The sequence below is a fragment of the Rattus norvegicus genome, chromosome 1, assembly GCF_021556685.1.
Source record: "Rattus norvegicus strain SHRSP/BbbUtx chromosome 1, alternate assembly SHRSP_T2T, whole genome shotgun sequence".
Lineage (NCBI taxonomy): Eukaryota > Metazoa > Chordata > Mammalia > Rodentia > Muridae > Rattus > Rattus norvegicus.
The window spans coordinates 50146229-50162637 of NC_141534.1; the positions used below are offsets into that span (position 1 = coordinate 50146229).

The 16409-nt window shown below is 44.3% G+C and overlaps 1 long non-coding RNA gene across 2 annotated transcripts in view; it reads right to left on the bottom strand.

The window, feature by feature from the left end:
- Positions 1-2653: 2653 nt before the first annotated feature.
- The window catches only part of LOC134482693 (uncharacterized), a 79430-nt gene continuing 65674 nt past the window's right edge, over positions 2654-16409 (bottom strand). The window contains exons 2-3 of one of the 2 annotated variants that reach the window (XR_015649422.1): positions 5744-8773; positions 2654-4363 (exon numbers count right to left, since the gene is read on the bottom strand). This is a non-coding gene — a long non-coding RNA (uncharacterized LOC134482693). Of the gene's footprint in view, positions 4364-5743; positions 9113-16409 lie in introns of those variants that run through there. The other variant, XR_015649421.1, reaches the window with a different exon arrangement.

The window sequence follows — 16409 nt, forward strand, 5'->3', positions numbered from 1 at the left end:
TTTTTACTATGTTAATCCTGCCAATCCATGTGCATGGGAAATCTTTCCATCTTCTGAGGTCTTCTTCGATTTCTTTCTTCAGAGACTTGAAGTTCTTGTCATACAGATCTTTAAATTGTTTGGTTAGAGTTACCCAAGATGTTTTATATTATTTGTGACTATTGTGAAGGGTGTTGTTTCCCTATTTTCTTTCTCAGCCCATTTATCATTTGTATAGAGGAAGGCTACTGATTTGTTTGAGTTAATTTTATATCCAGCCACTTTGCTGAAGTTGTTCATCAGCTGGAGTAATTCTCTGGTAGAACTTTGGGGGTCACTTATGTACACTATTATACCATCTGCAAATAGTGATACCTTGACTTCTTCTTTGCCAATTTGTATCCCCTTAATCTCCTTTTGTTGTCTTATTGCTCTGGCTAGAACTTCGAGTATTATATTGAATAGATATGGGGAGGGTGGGCATCCTTGTCTTGTCCCTGACTTTAGTAGGATTGCTTCAAGTATCTCTCCATTTAATTTGATATTGGCTGTTGATTTGCTGTATATTGCTTTTATTATGTTTAGGTATGGGCCTTGAATTCTGATCTCTCCAATACTTTTAACCTGAAGGGGTGCTGTATTTTGTCAAAAGCTTTTTTCAGCATTTAATGAGATGATCATGTGATTCTTTTCTTTGAGTTTGTTTATATAGTGGACTACATTAATAGATTTTTGTATATTGAATCACCCTTGCATCCTTGGACTGAAGCCTACTTGATCATAATGAATGATCATTTTGATGTGTTTTTGCATTTGGTTTGCTAGAATTTTATTGATTATTTTTGGGTCGATATTCATAAATGAAATTGTTCTGAAGTTCTCTTCTTTGTTGGATCTCTGTGTGGTTTAGGCATCAGAGTAATTGTGGCATCCTAGAATGAATTAGGTAGTTCTGTTACCATTTTATGGAATAGTTTGAAGAGTATTGGTATTAGCTCTTCTTTGAAGTCCTGGTAGAATTCTGCACTAAATCCATCTGACCCTGAGCTTTTTTTAGTTGGGGGGTTTTTAGTGACTTCTATTTCCTTAGAGGTTATGGCCTGTTAAAATAATTTACTTGCTCTTGATTTAACTTTGGCGTATGGTATCTGTCTAGAAAATCATCCATTTCATCTATATTTTTCAGTTTTGTTGAGTATAGGCTTTTGTAGTGGGATCTAATGATTTTTTTTAATTTCCTCAGTTTCTGTTGTTATGTCTCCCTATTCCTTTATGATTTTAGTAATTTGGAAACTGTCTCTGTGCTCTTTAGCTAATTTGGCTAGAGTTTATCTACTTTGTTGATTTTCTCAAATAATCAGCTTTTGGTTTTGTTGATTCTTTGTTTGGTTCTCTTTGTTTCTGTTTGGTTGGTTTCTGCCCTGAGTTTGACTATTTCCTTCCTTCTATTCCTCTTGGGTGTATTTGCTTCTTTTTCTTTTAGGGCTTTCAGGTATGCTGTTAAGTTGTTAGAGTAGGATCTCTCCCATTTCTTTATGAGGGCACTTAGTACTATGAATTTTCCTCTTAGCCCTGTTTTCATTGTATCCCATAAGTTTGGGTATGTTGTACCTTCATTTTCATTGAATTATAAAAAGACTTTAATTTCTTTCTTTATTTCTTCCCTGACCAAATTATCATGGAGTAGAGAGTTGATCAGTTTCAATGCGTATGTGGGTTTTCTGTTGTTTTTGTTGTTGTTGAAGTCTAGCCTAGTCTGTGGAGATCTGACAAGATTCATGGGATTATTTCCATCGTCTTGTATCTGTTGAGGCGTGTTTTGTGACAGATTATATAGTCAGTTTTGGAAAAGGTACCATGATGTGCGAGAAGAAGGTATATTCTTTTGTTTTATGGTGAAATATTCTCTATATACAAATCTGTTAAATCTATTTGGTTTATAACCTCTATTAGTTTCTGTTTAATGTCTGTTTAGTTTCTGTTTCAATTATCTGTCCACTGGTTGGAGTGGGTTGTTGAAGTCTCCCACTATTATTGTGTGGGGTTCCATGTGTGTTTTAAACTTTAGTAAAGTTTTTTTCATGAATGTGAGTGCCCTTGCATTTAGGGCATAGATGTTCAGAATTAAGACTTTCTCTTGGTGGATTTTTCCTTTGATGGATATGAAGTGTCCTTCCCCATCATGCTTGATAACTTTTGGTTGAAAACCTATTTTATTGGATATTAGGATGGCAACTCCTGCTTTTTTTCTTGGAAGACTTTATTTCAAGCCTTTAACTCTGAGGTAATGTCTGTCTTTGTCATTGAGGTATACTTCTTGTATGCAGCAAAATGTTGGATCCTGCTTGTGTATCCAGTCTGTTAGCTTATGTCATTTTATTGGGGGGAATTGAGCCCATTGATATTGAGAGATACTAAAGACAGATGAGTGTTAGCTCCTGTTATATTTGTTGTTGTAGTTAGCATTAGGTATATGTGATTCTCTCCTTTTGGTTTTGTTGTGAGATGGTTAATATCTTGTTTTTTCTTTTGTGTAGGTACCCTCATTATGTTGGAGTTTTCCTTCTAGAATCCTCTGTAGGGTTGGATTTGTGTAGAGATATTGTGTAAATTTGGTTTTGCCATGGAATATTTTGGTTTCCCCATCTATGATGATTGAGAGTTTTGCAGGGTATAGTAGCCTGGGCTGGCATTTTTGTTCTCTTAGGGTCTGTATGACATCTGCCCAGGATCTTCTGGCTTTTAGAGTCTCTGCTGAGAAGCCTGGTGCAATTCTGATAGATCTATCTTAATATATTACTTGGCCTTTTTCCCTTACAGCTTTTAAAATTTTTCTTTGTTCTGTGCATTTGGTGTTTTGATATTATATGATGAGATTTTCTTTTCTGGTACAATCTATTTGGTGTTCTATAGGCTTCTTGTACACTTATGGCCATCTCTTTATGTTGGGGAGGTTTTCTTCTATGATTTTGTTGAAGATGTTTTCAGGTCCTTTGAGCTGGGTATCTTTGCTCTCTTCTATCCCTATTATTCTTATGTTTTTCTTTTTCATTGTGTCCTGGATTTCCTGGATGTTTTGGGTTAGGAGCTTTTTCTATTTTGAATTTTCTTTGACCATTGTATCAATATCTTCTAAGGTATCTTCTATGCCTGAGTTCTCTCTTCTATCTTTTGTATTCTGTTGGCGATGCTTACATCTGTAATTCCTAACCTCTTTCCTAGGTTTTCCATTTCCTGGTTTGCCTCCATTTGTGTTTTCTTTATTGCTTCTACTTTCATTTTTAGGTCTTGGACCACTTTATTCAATTCATTCACCTGTTGATTGTGTTTTCCTGTATTTCTTTAAGGGATTTTTATTTGTTTCCTCTTTAAGGGCTTCTACCTGTTTTCCTGTATTTCTTTCATTGAGTTATTTATATCCTCCTTAAAGGACTCTATTTTCTTCATGAGATAGGATTCTAGGTCAGCATCCTGGTTTTCAGGTGTGCTGGTATATCCAGGGCTTGCTGTGGTGGTGAAATTGGGTTCTTATGGTATTAGAATATATTGGCTTCTGTTGTTTATGGTCTTGCATTTGCCTCTTACCATCTGATTATTTCTGGTTATAACTGTTCTGGGTGTCTCTGTCTGGAGCCTGCCTCCTGTGTCCCTTGGTTGCTGCGGGTCTTATAGGAGGCGTATGGTACTGGCTGTAGCAGACCTGAGATGCCTTCAGATTGTGGGTTCTGTGGCCCTGGTTGTAACACACCTCCTGGGGGACCTTCAGACTGTGGGGTCTTCAGGGGAGTAATCATGCTGATGGTCTGTCCAGGAGGAAGGCACAGCCCCTTGTTGTTGTTGTTTTTTTTTAACTAAAAACATTGCAGCCTAAAATCCTTTGCACACATCTCCTGAACAGTTACATCAAAAGTTCTCTGAAGCTTAAACATAGGAGTGGGATTGCTGGGCCAGATCTATAACTGCACCAAAGTGTAGGTAGGTCAGATAGGTGAAGCCACTTCTCACCCCAATGCCTTGCCCAACCAGCCAAACACGCTCTGTAGTCATCTGTGACTGACCACGCAGATTTTTCAAGCTCCCTTTCCGGGAACTCTATTTGCATTTACTAGTTCCCTCAAGATGCTGGGCATCTTTTTTTTTTTTTTTATCATTATTGACCACAGATGCTTCACTGGATTGAACTGTATGCTTGTTTCTGAGTTATTTGTTATTTCTCTTGTCAACTTGATACAAGCTGGATCATCAAGAAGGAAGGAACCTCAGCTGAGGAACTGCCTCTGTCAGATTGGCCTATGGGCATGTCTGTAAGGACATTTTCTTGATTGATAGTTAACATGTGAGGGCCCGGATCACTGTGGGTAATGCCATCCCTGGGCAGATATTCCTGGAACATATAAGAAAGCAAACTGAGCAAAGCATGGGGAACACATCAGTAAGAAACATTCACCACTCCCTCAGGTCCTGCTTTGGCTTCCCTTAGTGATGGACAGTAAGATGAAATCACTCCTTTCCTCCTCAAGCATATTTTGGCCTGTGTTTTATCCCAGTAATAGGAGGCCCACAAGGCCTCTGAAGTGAGTGTGATGACAATAATCCCAGTATTTTGGAGGGGCAGACAATGTGATCGGTCATTCAAGGTTGGTCTCAGCTACATGGTGACTTTGGGTATAGCCTGGGCTACATGAGATCTTGTCTCAAAAAAAAAATACAAATAAACAAATAACATCAACAACAAGGGTGGCTTCCTTTAGACCATGTCTGATGAGTTGTGGATTAGGTTATGTCCCAACCATAATGACTAGCAACTTGATGAGGGGTGGCTTCATGAAATCAGAAGCATAAGTCTACAGGACAAAGCACCCAGAAAGTATCAGCTACCCAGAGTGGTTAGGAGAAAAACAAGGACGGGGACTCCTCCAGCTCTCCAAGAGTGAGCCGGACTGCATCAGCACTTTCACTTTCCCCAACTGGTCAACTTTTAAAAATAATATCATTCTTTAAAATTGTATGTGTTACTTGTATGCGAGGTTTGCCTGCATGCATTTATGTGGATTACATGTGTGTAGTACCAGTAGGAGACAGAAGAGGGCAGTAGATCTCCCGGAACCAAAACAATAGTTGTGAGGCTCTGTGTGGGTTCTGGGTTTGAACCTGGGTTCTCTGCAAGAGCATCAAGTTCTGAATCCTCTCCCCAGTCCCACCACGGATCAATATCTGAAATGTTTCTACCTTAACTGCTGTAGCTGTACATAAGCGCTGCTTTCCAGTGATTCCCTCTCTCCCTGCTGATTTTATTTAGTGCCTCCTGCCCAGGCCCCCATAGATGGCTTCCCATTCTCCCTTGTCTGGGAACACTGCCACACATGGTTTTAGCCTCAGTGGGAGCCAACCTATTTTAAGCTGTCTACACTGCACAGACATTTTTAGAATTTTTTTCAGGTTGGGAGAAAATCATGGTGAAGAACCACTGTTGCATATTTTCTATAGTGAATCATATGACATGTGAATTATGTCTAAAGTTGGGTATTCTTTTATTCCCCTTGCTGGGAGGAATAAAAACGGAGTCTCTGCCACCTGTGTATCATGCTGACATTAAATACTTGCTTCCCTGGCTCCCTCCCTCCCTCTTTCCTTCCCTCCTTCTCTCTCTTTTAAAATAATCTTATCTATGTGTGTGCCTAAACACTTATGTATGTGAATGTGCACATGTGCTTTTCGTGGTGTGCCTGGAGGTCAGAGAACAGCCTCGGATATTGATCCTTACCTTTCACCTGCTTGATACAGGGCCTCTTTGCTGTTTGCCACTGGGTATGACGGGCTGGCTGGCCTGGAGCCTCCAGGGAGTCCCTTGTGTCCATCTCTCTGTAGGAACACTGGTGTTATAGACCAGTTCACCAAGCTTAGCATGGGCTCGAGGGGTTCAAACCCAGTCCTCGCACTTGTATGGCAAACACCATCAAATGCCCTATCTTCAGCCCATTTAGTCCTGCCTGTAGTTCGTATTCCATGAATGGTATCTTCTCTATGATGCTAGAAGTGACTGTAGTCCAACTTGGTGTTGATAAACTTGGGGTGGATCTTCTACAGAGCCTGCAATTGATTTGATCTACACCATTAAGGACTTGCATAAGGGTACACAGGCATTTCCTGGCCCCCACCATACAGCTTTTGGCATGACAAAGACATCTGTCACTTTGCCATAATAGACAAAGCTGCCTTGGTTGATGCTATTATCAGATAGGTCATGGGAGCCTTTCTGTTCAGCTCCTGCTAGAGAAGGCCACCAGGGCAGGGTGCCAGCCTCCAACACAGGTAACTTTGCCCGACCCTTGGTGTGTCAGTAACTGGTGACCTCTTTGCTCTTGGTCAGCCTGATGCCATCAACCATTGCATCCTTTGGGAACACCTTGTCCATGGAGACTCGGTGGCTGCCGTCTCTCCAGGTCAAGTCTAGGTTTTCTAAGCCAGAGCACCCTCTTTATCTTACTCCCCTCCAGGCAGGACAAGAAGCAGGCACACATCGGTGTGAGTGATACTGTGGGTGACCAGATCTTACGGAAGTGCCCTTTGAATTTGCTGCTGACACGCTTGGCAGAGACGGTTTGGGCGTTCTTAGGGTGAGGAGCGCTGCACAGCGCACATGCCTGCAGCCACCACAGAGGCGCTTCCAAAGTGCCCTCAGCCTCCACAACTCCCTTGTCCACCTGGGTCCTGGCCTGCTAACTTCCCACACAAAGTAGGCCATCCCAGCTTGTTAGCTCAGAAAGACTATGAGGTGGGCAGACTTGGGAGGGTCCTCCTTGAGAAAGATCTTAGCTTTGACATTATACCTGCTGTTGTACTCTGAGGCAAGCATCCTCAGACGCCATGTCTGAAAGCAGGAACTTCTGGGATGTCATGTTGTAGGGGTGTTGGCCCGTGTCTGTTCTGCCACTGTGCGTGGCATAGGGAGTTTGACTGCACTTACCCCACGCAGCTGCTGGGGTGGGTACTAAGCTATAGGGAAGGGCAGAGATACCAATCAAGGAGTAAGAAAGCTTGAAAGCTGGAACTGGTTGGGGGTCCCTGGGCTTGCAGCAAGGTTGGGGCCATGGGGTTCTCAGACTCCCACCCATCTAGGCATGGCTGGGAGTCCCAGAAGAGTAGAGAATAGAGTCGGGGGCTGGGGACAGTGTCTAGCCTGGGCAGGGGAACAAGGGGAGCTCCAGCTTGTCCCATGGGTGATTGTCTTATCGTGGCAGCAGCAGGCTTGGTGGCAGTTGTGGCTGGGAGCACTAGAGGCCTCCTACAGGAGATTAGGCTGCAGCTCTGTAGTCAAATGCCTTCTTCATGGCTCCCCACTGCAGATCTGATGAAAAGAGAGCCCGTGGTTCCAAGCAGTTTACTGTCATGGTGGAAAATGGATTTGTAAAACCATACTTCACCTCTTAGGGTGGGTCTAAGATTAAATACCTTTTGTGGGTTGGAATGTCTGGCAAGGGAAGCTTATTGGCTGAGCCTTCTGGGTCTCTAGGTACCTCGTTAGCACGGAGAACCCTGTCTTGAGCCTACGTGACCATAGGGCACGTTTCTTTCATGTGAGGAGCAGGTCTCGTGTTCCAAGTCAGGAGTCTGGCAAGGAGCTGGGAGTCACCTGAGCCTCAGGGGTGTGCTCATCGAGCCTCTGGGTCTCAACCCGCTCTACCTCACCAAACTTCCTGGCATGGTTTTATGTCCCACATCTTGTCATCCAGCCCTGCCTGTAGAGGAGTTGTATTTTTTTTAAGACCCTGTTGACATTTTATTTGGAATTTATAGATGAAAATAAATATAGATATTTTTATTGCATTTATAGATCACTTCTGGGGAAAGAAGTGTGTCTTTGGGTTATTTAAGATATTGGGTATTTTTGTAGTTTTCTAATGGCCTGGCGCATATTTTATGGGATGCATTTCTGGGTGGTTTCTGATTCTTCTTTTTATTGTAGACTGAAGTGGAAACCTAAGGGTTCTTCGGAAAGTCAGTTGTGTTGGACGGTGTTTTGCTGGGGCAAACATGTGGAGTGTTTCCCTGAAGTAGACACAGATGAGAGGATGTTCTGCTAAAGCGAGCACATGAAAGGACACAGATGAAGGGTTCTTCATTAACAACACGCAAGCATTTGTCCCCCTTACATTGTGTAGTCAAGCTCCATTTGTTGGGACTCCATAAAGAGAAATACACCAAAAAAGCTTCTGGTGGTGTGCTGCAGTTTCTTGCTGCTTCTGAGGACTCGGGCCAGCAGGCAGAGTGATGTCAGCTGATAGAGACTCACGTGGAGTTTTGCTAAGACGGACTCACATGCTGAGGCAAGGCACATGGTGAGGCAAGACCAGTGGAGAGCACGAGATGTTTCAGGGGAATATAAAAAGGACTGTGAGAGGGGCTTGCTGTAGAGCTAGCCCTGCAATATGCTTCCTGGTCTCTCATCTTCGCTGATCTTTGCTTCACTGAGAGAGGCACAGTAAAGAACTCCTGGCATCCCTGTTGGTCCTGGTCCTTCTTGCTGACTTGTGCTGATTTGGCTGAGGCCTGGCTGTCTCTGCTTGGTCGTGCCACTGCTGCTGATTCCTGTTTGCTATCCAGACTCTCCCAACCTGGACTGCTAAGTGTATCCATGAAGTGTTTGCAAATGGATTGAGCTGCTGTTGCTGACCTGCAAATCAAACTGCTGATTTCCTGACCACACAGATGGGATCTGCTCCACAGAACAATTTCTAAACAGGTCCGCTTCCCCTGTATCCTTTCTTTTCCACTCCCTCTGGTAGGTGGCGGACTAGAAGGGAGGTTAAAGCGTTTAAGAACTGTCATTAAAAGTGGGTTTTGAAAAATTAAAGCTTATAGTAGATAGTGATAAAACACATTTAGGAGTTTGCTAAAAACAGTAAGATCAAAAACTTTGATTTGGCCCCACAGGATAACTATAAACAAGGTGCAAGTCTGTCTACTCTGCCTGCACTTGTACCTGTCTCCCTCACTTTGGGCCACCTGCTCCGCTCTACAGATAGGCATGTCAATCATTCAAGGTGGGTCTACTTAAAAACCAGTAATTCCTGGGCTGTGGTAGCACATGCCTGCCTTTAATCAACAGCAACAAAACAAACAAACAACAAACAAACAAAGCAGTAATACCCAATCTATCTCATTGTCCTTCAAGGCTGAAAGCACAAAGATAATAGTACTTGAGGGCTGAAAAAACAGTTCCACTGGTAGAGTGGTCACCTGGCATCATGATGCCCTAGGTCCCATTGCCAGCAGATCATAAAATCAGGCATGGTGGCACTTTTGTATAGTAAGATCCTATAAAAAAAAAAGAAGAAGAAAAGGATAAACAGAAGAAGCAGTAAACAGGCAATTAAAGCTCAGGTCAACTCAGATGAACCTGGGGTCATTAGAACTCCTATTTGCCTCCTCCCCATTCTGCACTGATCAGCATTCCTTTCTCTGAGCTTTACCACGGTTCATCAATCAGCACTTGAGATGGGAGGCTGACCCTAGGCTGTTGGGGTGATAGTCAGCCTACTTCTGCTTACGGGTGGTGTTTCTTTATGAACTGTGCTTCCTAACTGTTGGTGGTGAGCCAAGTTCACAGGACTTGTTTGCTGTAGAGGGATTTTAATCCAGCAACATGGCTACTCTGGCTGGAATTCAGATACACCTGTAGTATACACCTTTAATCCCAAACAGTGAAGATCAAGCTAGTTTGTAGAAGGAAGCACCCATGTTGGAAAGTAACATCTCACAGGATAGGGTATGTCCAACTCTCATGAGAACAGAGAGGAAAGAGAGGTGACTTGAGAGAGAGGAGGCAGTTTGACCTGGACAGCTGCACAGAGACAGGCTGCAGAGAGAGAGAGCAAGCTAGACACAGGTGAGGACAGAATGAGCTACAGAACCAAAAAAAAAAAAAGCCAGAAGATGAAAACATATTGCCAAAAGAAGTATGAGGCCAAGCAAAGCAATTCAGTCAGAACTGAAAGAAGCCAGTTTGAATCAGTCAGCATGAAGAGGAGTTTTGAGCCAGAAGTGTGGAGCTGACCAGCTAACCAGAGTTCAAAAGAGCTAGAAAGGGTGAGCAGTAAATCTCAGGCTGAAAACATTCTAGACTTAGATAAGATTGTATGGAGGCTAGAAGCTTCAGGACTAGGCCTAGGTTACAGACTAAGGCTAGCAGCCTCCCAGATGACAATTACATCAGGTAAATAAAAAATAAAATTTACAGTTTGTACTTTCCTTTTCCATATGGTTGATAATTTGGGGTTAAATTCTAAATATTGAATATCATAAATTGGTCGAGATCCCTTTGTTCATCTAGTGAACTGTGGACTCCTTCGAAATTCACACACACACACACACACACACACACACACACACACACACACACACATACACACACACACTCCTGGGATTACAAGGAGACCAGCTATATGCAAATGCAACCCTGTTCACAGATCCTTGGGGGAGCCCCTGGATCTCCAGGCTCTGTAGAAGTCGTGGATGGAGAGAGATTTCCTGGGAACTCTGGTGTTGTGGCATCTGGTAATGAGCTGGGCCCCCTGAGGCTGAGCCCTATCTGGCTTGGGCGCATTCTTCAAGGAGGCCTTTTGATATCTCTGAACCACGAGTAAATCCCAACCACCCAGAGTATTGGGGCAGACTGCATTTGGCAAAAGCAAACACATTTCACAGATGATAGTCTCAGACAGATGGTGGATATCAAGACATTTAATCAGAGGGCTCTGACATTTCAGAATATGAGGGTTTGGAGTTCTGTTGGCTTTGGGGCATAGGCAGAACTTAATAAGCCAAATAAATTATTCTTCAGCTCTCTGCTGCAAGCTGTAAATAGCCTTTGACAGGTTCTGCCTGTCATCTTATGAAGAACATTAACCCTCTCTCTAACATCTTTTCCTGAAGAAAAAGTGCTCCCAAATATACATATTAATTATAAAATGATAAGACAAATGAAAGATTACAAAGACAGTTGCTATTTTCCCCCCTCAGGATCAATTTAAGATATTTTTTAAGGTACAGTTTTTTTTTTACTCTTTATTAATTCACATTGTGTTTTTGGCAACAGGCGAGGTTACATAATAGTACGGCTTCTTACCAAATAGGGGTTGGAGGGGGAAACTCACTGTTTAAATTTAGAGATCTTAACCGTTTAGTTGGGGAGGAACTTTCCCCCTTTCCGACTTTCTTTTAAAGCTTTGCTGAAACCAGAGCTTTATAGTTTCGCTAAAAAGGAAACAATACTAAATGTAATTGAGCACTTTTCCTAACACAGGATTGCAATCACGGGGCCTGCTGGGGAGAAATCACGATGTGATCAGGCTGACATTATTTACTGTACCTATTTAAGTTGGCTCAAACCTTCGTCAAGCGTGTTCTAAATGCCACGCACTGTGCTAAACCTGAATGTTGCAGTGCTGGGTCTGCTGGGTTCTTATTTTTTAAGTCCAAGTTCTTATTTTTTAAGGTTTTTTTAAAAAACGTTCTTTTTAAAAAGATCTACCTATTTATTATATATGAGTGCACTGTAGCTGTCTTCAGACACACCAGAAGAGGGCATTAGACCTCATTACAGGTGGTTGTGAGTCGCCATGTGGTTGCTGGGATTTGAACTCAGGATCTCTGCAAGAGCAGTCAGTGCTCTTAACCGCTGAGCCATTTCTCCAGTCCAAGAGTCCAAGTTTTATACCAGGCTTATATGCTTTGTGCTAAGCATGCCAACAAGCCAGGGACCTGAGGCCCAACAAAACAAAACGCAACTTGAAAATATTTATTTTCGAGTTTTAAAACCCTGTGTGTGTGTGTGTGTGTGTGTGTGTGTGTGTGTGTGTGCGTGTGCGTGTGTGTATGCGTACGTGTATTTGTTTGTACGGGTGCTTGAGGAGTCCAGATCACCTAGAGCTGGAATTATAGGCAGTTCTGAGCACCCCTGCTTTGTTGCCAAGAACAGAACGTGGGTCCGAGAGCCGAACGTGGGCCCTCTGAAAGTGCTGTTCTTAACTGTTGAGTCACCTTTTTAGCTGCCTCGCTCAAATCTTTTTAATGATATGTTTCTTGTCAATGGAAGTGTTTAACATTTTACATTCAGAAGAATCTAGACATTCTAGTGTTTTTCCCTCCACTCATCCCCCTCTCCACCCACCCTTGACCCACAATACCCTGGATACGGATAGAAATCCAAGGGGCTTGGGAATAGACTTGGTGCAGAAGACTAAGTGATATGAGAGTGATCAGCTCCTCCTCAAGCAGGGAAGGGTGAAAAGCAATCTTCTGGTTTCAGGTTATCCTGGGTGGTTCAAGGTTTCATGGCTGAAGAAGCGCTTGCTGACAGGAGCCTAGTATAGCTGTCTCCTGAGAGACTCTGCCAGCTCCTGACCAATACATATGTGGATGCTCGCAGCCAACTACGGGACTGAGCACAGGGACCCCAGTGGAAGTGTTAGGGGAAGGACTGAAGTGGTTTGCAACTCATAGGAAGAACAACAATATCAACTGACGGGACACCCCCACCCCCAGGGAGTAAACCACCAACCAAGGAGTACACATGAAGGGACCCATGGCTCCAGAGGCATATGTAGCAGGGGATGGCCTTATCTGGCATCAATGGGAGAAGAGGCCCTTGGTCCTGTGGGGGCTTGGGGTCCCAGTGTAGGGGGATGCTAAGGCTGTGAGGTGGGAGTAGGTGATTGTGTTGGGAAGGGGGATGGGATGGAGGGTTTGTGGAGGGGAAACTGGGAAGGGGGACATTTGAAATATAAGTAAATAAAATAACCAATTAAAAACATTTTTCGTGGCTGATGTAGGGAGAGGGTAGACCACAAGGGGGCGCTATTGTCGCACAAATTTCATGGCGGTGCTGGGGCCGGGCTGGCTAAAGATGTGCTCCTAACAAAGGACCTCCGGAGGTTGTAATCAGGGCGGCTACCCTGAGAGGACAAGGCAGCTCCTCCGGAGGAGATTAGGGGACTAAGTTTGCCATGGAGAGGCTCTAGGCCAGAGCATTTCAAAGGTCGGGGCAGTTGTGAACCTGTGAAGGCTGATTTGACAAATCCACTTGACTGATTTTAGCAGCTCAAGAATTTAGCTAAATATTAATCTGTGCCGTTTGAGGAGGTCTCTGGACGAAATCACGAGTCTGCAAACTGAGTTGGGCAATATGTTCTCTCTGAAGTAGTCAGGCCTCATTCGGTCTGCTGCAGGCCCCAGTAAGGAAGACTTAAAGGGAGAACTTGGGGTCTGCGTGACGCTTTGAGCTGGGACACTGGCTTTCTCCTGCCTCAGGGCTCTGCTGGTCTCCAGCTTACTGAGTGCCAAGTTCACCTCTTAGGAATTCTCAGCCTCTATAACTGTGTCGTGCAGTTAATATGTATGCATGCACGTATGTATGAATATATCTTATATACAAATACCATATGCTTTATTAGAGTATAGATACTATACTAATATACACATATATATGTCTATATGTCTATTATATGTACACATTACATTCTTTTGGATCTATTTCTCTGGAGAAGCCAGACTTACACAGTATCTTTTACAGAACAGCGTTCGTCTTATGTACATGGAGTTAGGAGATGTTGGGCATGGTTTGGTAAGCTTTGTAAAGTAGGCCATCTCTAAATGGCTAAAATCATACTGGGCTCGGCCGACAGGCATAATCAACAGGGGAGATGCTGAAGACCATCATGCAGGGTCGTCTCTGGCTCGTTATGAAACAACCGTGCGAGGGAAAGAAGAGGGCCCTAATTAGGGAGAGTCTCGACACTGACGGTGCATCCCATCCTGGGGTTATGTTACCAACTCGATGAGCCAGGGGCCTTATACTCCAGTTGGATTCCCTGTCACCCTTGCTTGTCTAGGTGTGTAATACAAGGGCTCAGTTAGCAACAGCAATAGGAACAGATATAGCCACCGTGAAAAGCTTCCTGGAAGGTCCCCCAAAAGTTAAGTCTAGGGCACCATGTGATCCAGTCATTTTTCTAGGTCCATTTCCTAACAGACTGAAAGACTCAAAGAGACCCTCACACATTCACGTTGTGAGCTAGCATCCTCATCTCCTGCACAGGTGCCAGTCAGAGGGGGACAGAGAAGCAAGACATGGTCCATATGTGCAGTGGGGGAACGCAAGCCACAACTTCTAATAAACACACAGAATCAGCCTTGTGAGGACAGGAGAGCCCTGACCCATGCTGGACCAGCGATGAGCTCTGAAGCAATCCTGGATGGAGTGAGGGGATTGTAAAAGGACAAACATCATAGGATTCTATTTACTTGAGTTCCCATAGTAGCTAGACTCATGAGTCAGAGTGTGGAATTGTGGCTCCAGGCCCGAGGGGAGGAGGGCATAAAGCCCTGGGGGAGAAGGGCATAAGGCCCTGGGGGAGGAGGGCATAAGGCCCTGGGGGAGGGGTGTTTAATAGGCAAAGGGTATCCATTTTTCCCACATAAAGGCATCCAGAGATGGGTGGTAATGGTTGTACGCTGAATGAGCATACATGATGCTGCCAACCTGTGGTCATTTGGGTGCCCCGAGAATGTAGCTCAGTTGATAGAGTACCTGCTAAGTACACAAAAGGTGCTGGGTTCAATTCCCAGCACAGCACATGATCAGGTATGGCAGAGTACATCCATAACCCCAATACTCAGAGATAGATGAATATGAACCAGAAATCCAAGGAGAACCACAGTGAGTCTGAGGCCAGCCTGGACTACATGAGACCCTGTCTTAAAAAAAGAAGTGGTAGGGCTGGAGAGATAGCTCAGTGGTTAAGAACACTGACTGCTCTTCCAAAGGTCCTGAGTTCAAATCCCAGTAAGCATATGGTGGCTCACAACCATCTGTAATGAGATTGGATGCCCTCTTCTGGTGTGTCTGAAGACAGCTACAGTGTACTTATATATAATGAATAAATAAATCTTTAAAAAAAAGTGGTAAACGTCAGATAGTGTTGTCTTACTAAAATAAATAAACTCAATGGGGGGAATGTTAAAAGAGGGGAACCCCCAAATTAAGAGGTCAAATGTTGACCGCATGGTCCAAGCATCAAATGCTTTTCCTACAACAGCGCTTGATATCTTGGCAGTGCACATGGTTTCCCAAATGAACAAGTTAGGCTGGCATGGATTAGCATAAGCCCTGGGGTCCAGGTCACCAGTGATGCCAGTTTTGTTTTGTTTGTGTGTGGTACCGGGGATTGCATGCAAGGCAAATGTTCTCCCTGAGCTGCAGCCCTGAGCCTGGTGCTAACTCTCAAATTGCTCCCTTTTGACCACCTCTGTTTTGCACCCTGAGCTGTGATGCTGGGGCCTGGGGCTCTGAGCATTTCTGCTCTATGGGTTTTAAGACTTGCTATTGTGGGGTGCTGTGAGAAGGTTGGAAGAAGGAGAGGGAACAGTCTTTCCTGCCTGGGCTTCTGAGCTTCATGTCTGTTGCTGAGCCTGACTCTGACTGTGGCCACCCCTTTCCAGGTCAGGCTTCTCCATGCTGGTGGATGCATTCCCTCTACAGCAGCAGCCAATGCTAGCTACGAGCTCCCGTGGCATCCCATGTACTCGTGAGTCTGCTTCCTTCCCTTAGCCTACACGATGAAAGGAGACAAGCAGGGTCTACCCAAGTCAGGAGTGGTGACTGCCCTAGCAACTTGGAAGGGAGAGGTAAGGCGAGCAGGAATTTGAGGTTGTCCTTGACTAGGTGACATCCTACCTTTAAAAGAAAAGAAAGAGAGAAAGAGAAGAAAACTTGGGAGGTTTTGGGTAGGCCCTACTGTTGCAGTAGGGGAGGATGTTTTGTGGTCGAGTTGAGGGAGGATGTCTCTTAGACAGCATACCGAGTGCCTCATGAAGCTGGAGGAGTGTGTGTGTGTGTGTGTGTGTGTGTGTGTGTGTGTGTGTGTGTGTGTGTGTGTGTGCGCGCGCGTGCGCGCGCGCGTGCGCGCACATGCACCAGGCACATCACAACTACATTAAATGAAGGGCCAATTGCAGCTTTGTCCCTTCTGCAATTACAGCAATTCCTTATGTGGCCACCAGGGGGAGGGCTTCCCTTCTGACCTTTGTGATCAGAGTTGAGCAAGGTTTGTGATAGCCAAAATCCAACACAAACTGTTTCAAATAGCCCTAGGGGATGCTGCATCCTTAAGGCAGCCAGGAGAGCAAGGGACAGTCCAACGTGAGTCTCAAATTGCCCATCCCCAGCATAGGAGGGTGTGGTGGCTCATACCTACAAACGTAAGACTTGGAAGGCAGAGACAAGAAGATTGGCAAAGGTTATGAAGCTAGCCTGGGTTACAGAGTAATTTCTAGGCCAGCCTGGGCTATGATGTGATACCTCGTCTCAAAGCAAAGTACCTTTAATTCCAGTACTTGGGAGGCAGGAGCAGGCAGATATCTGAGTTTGA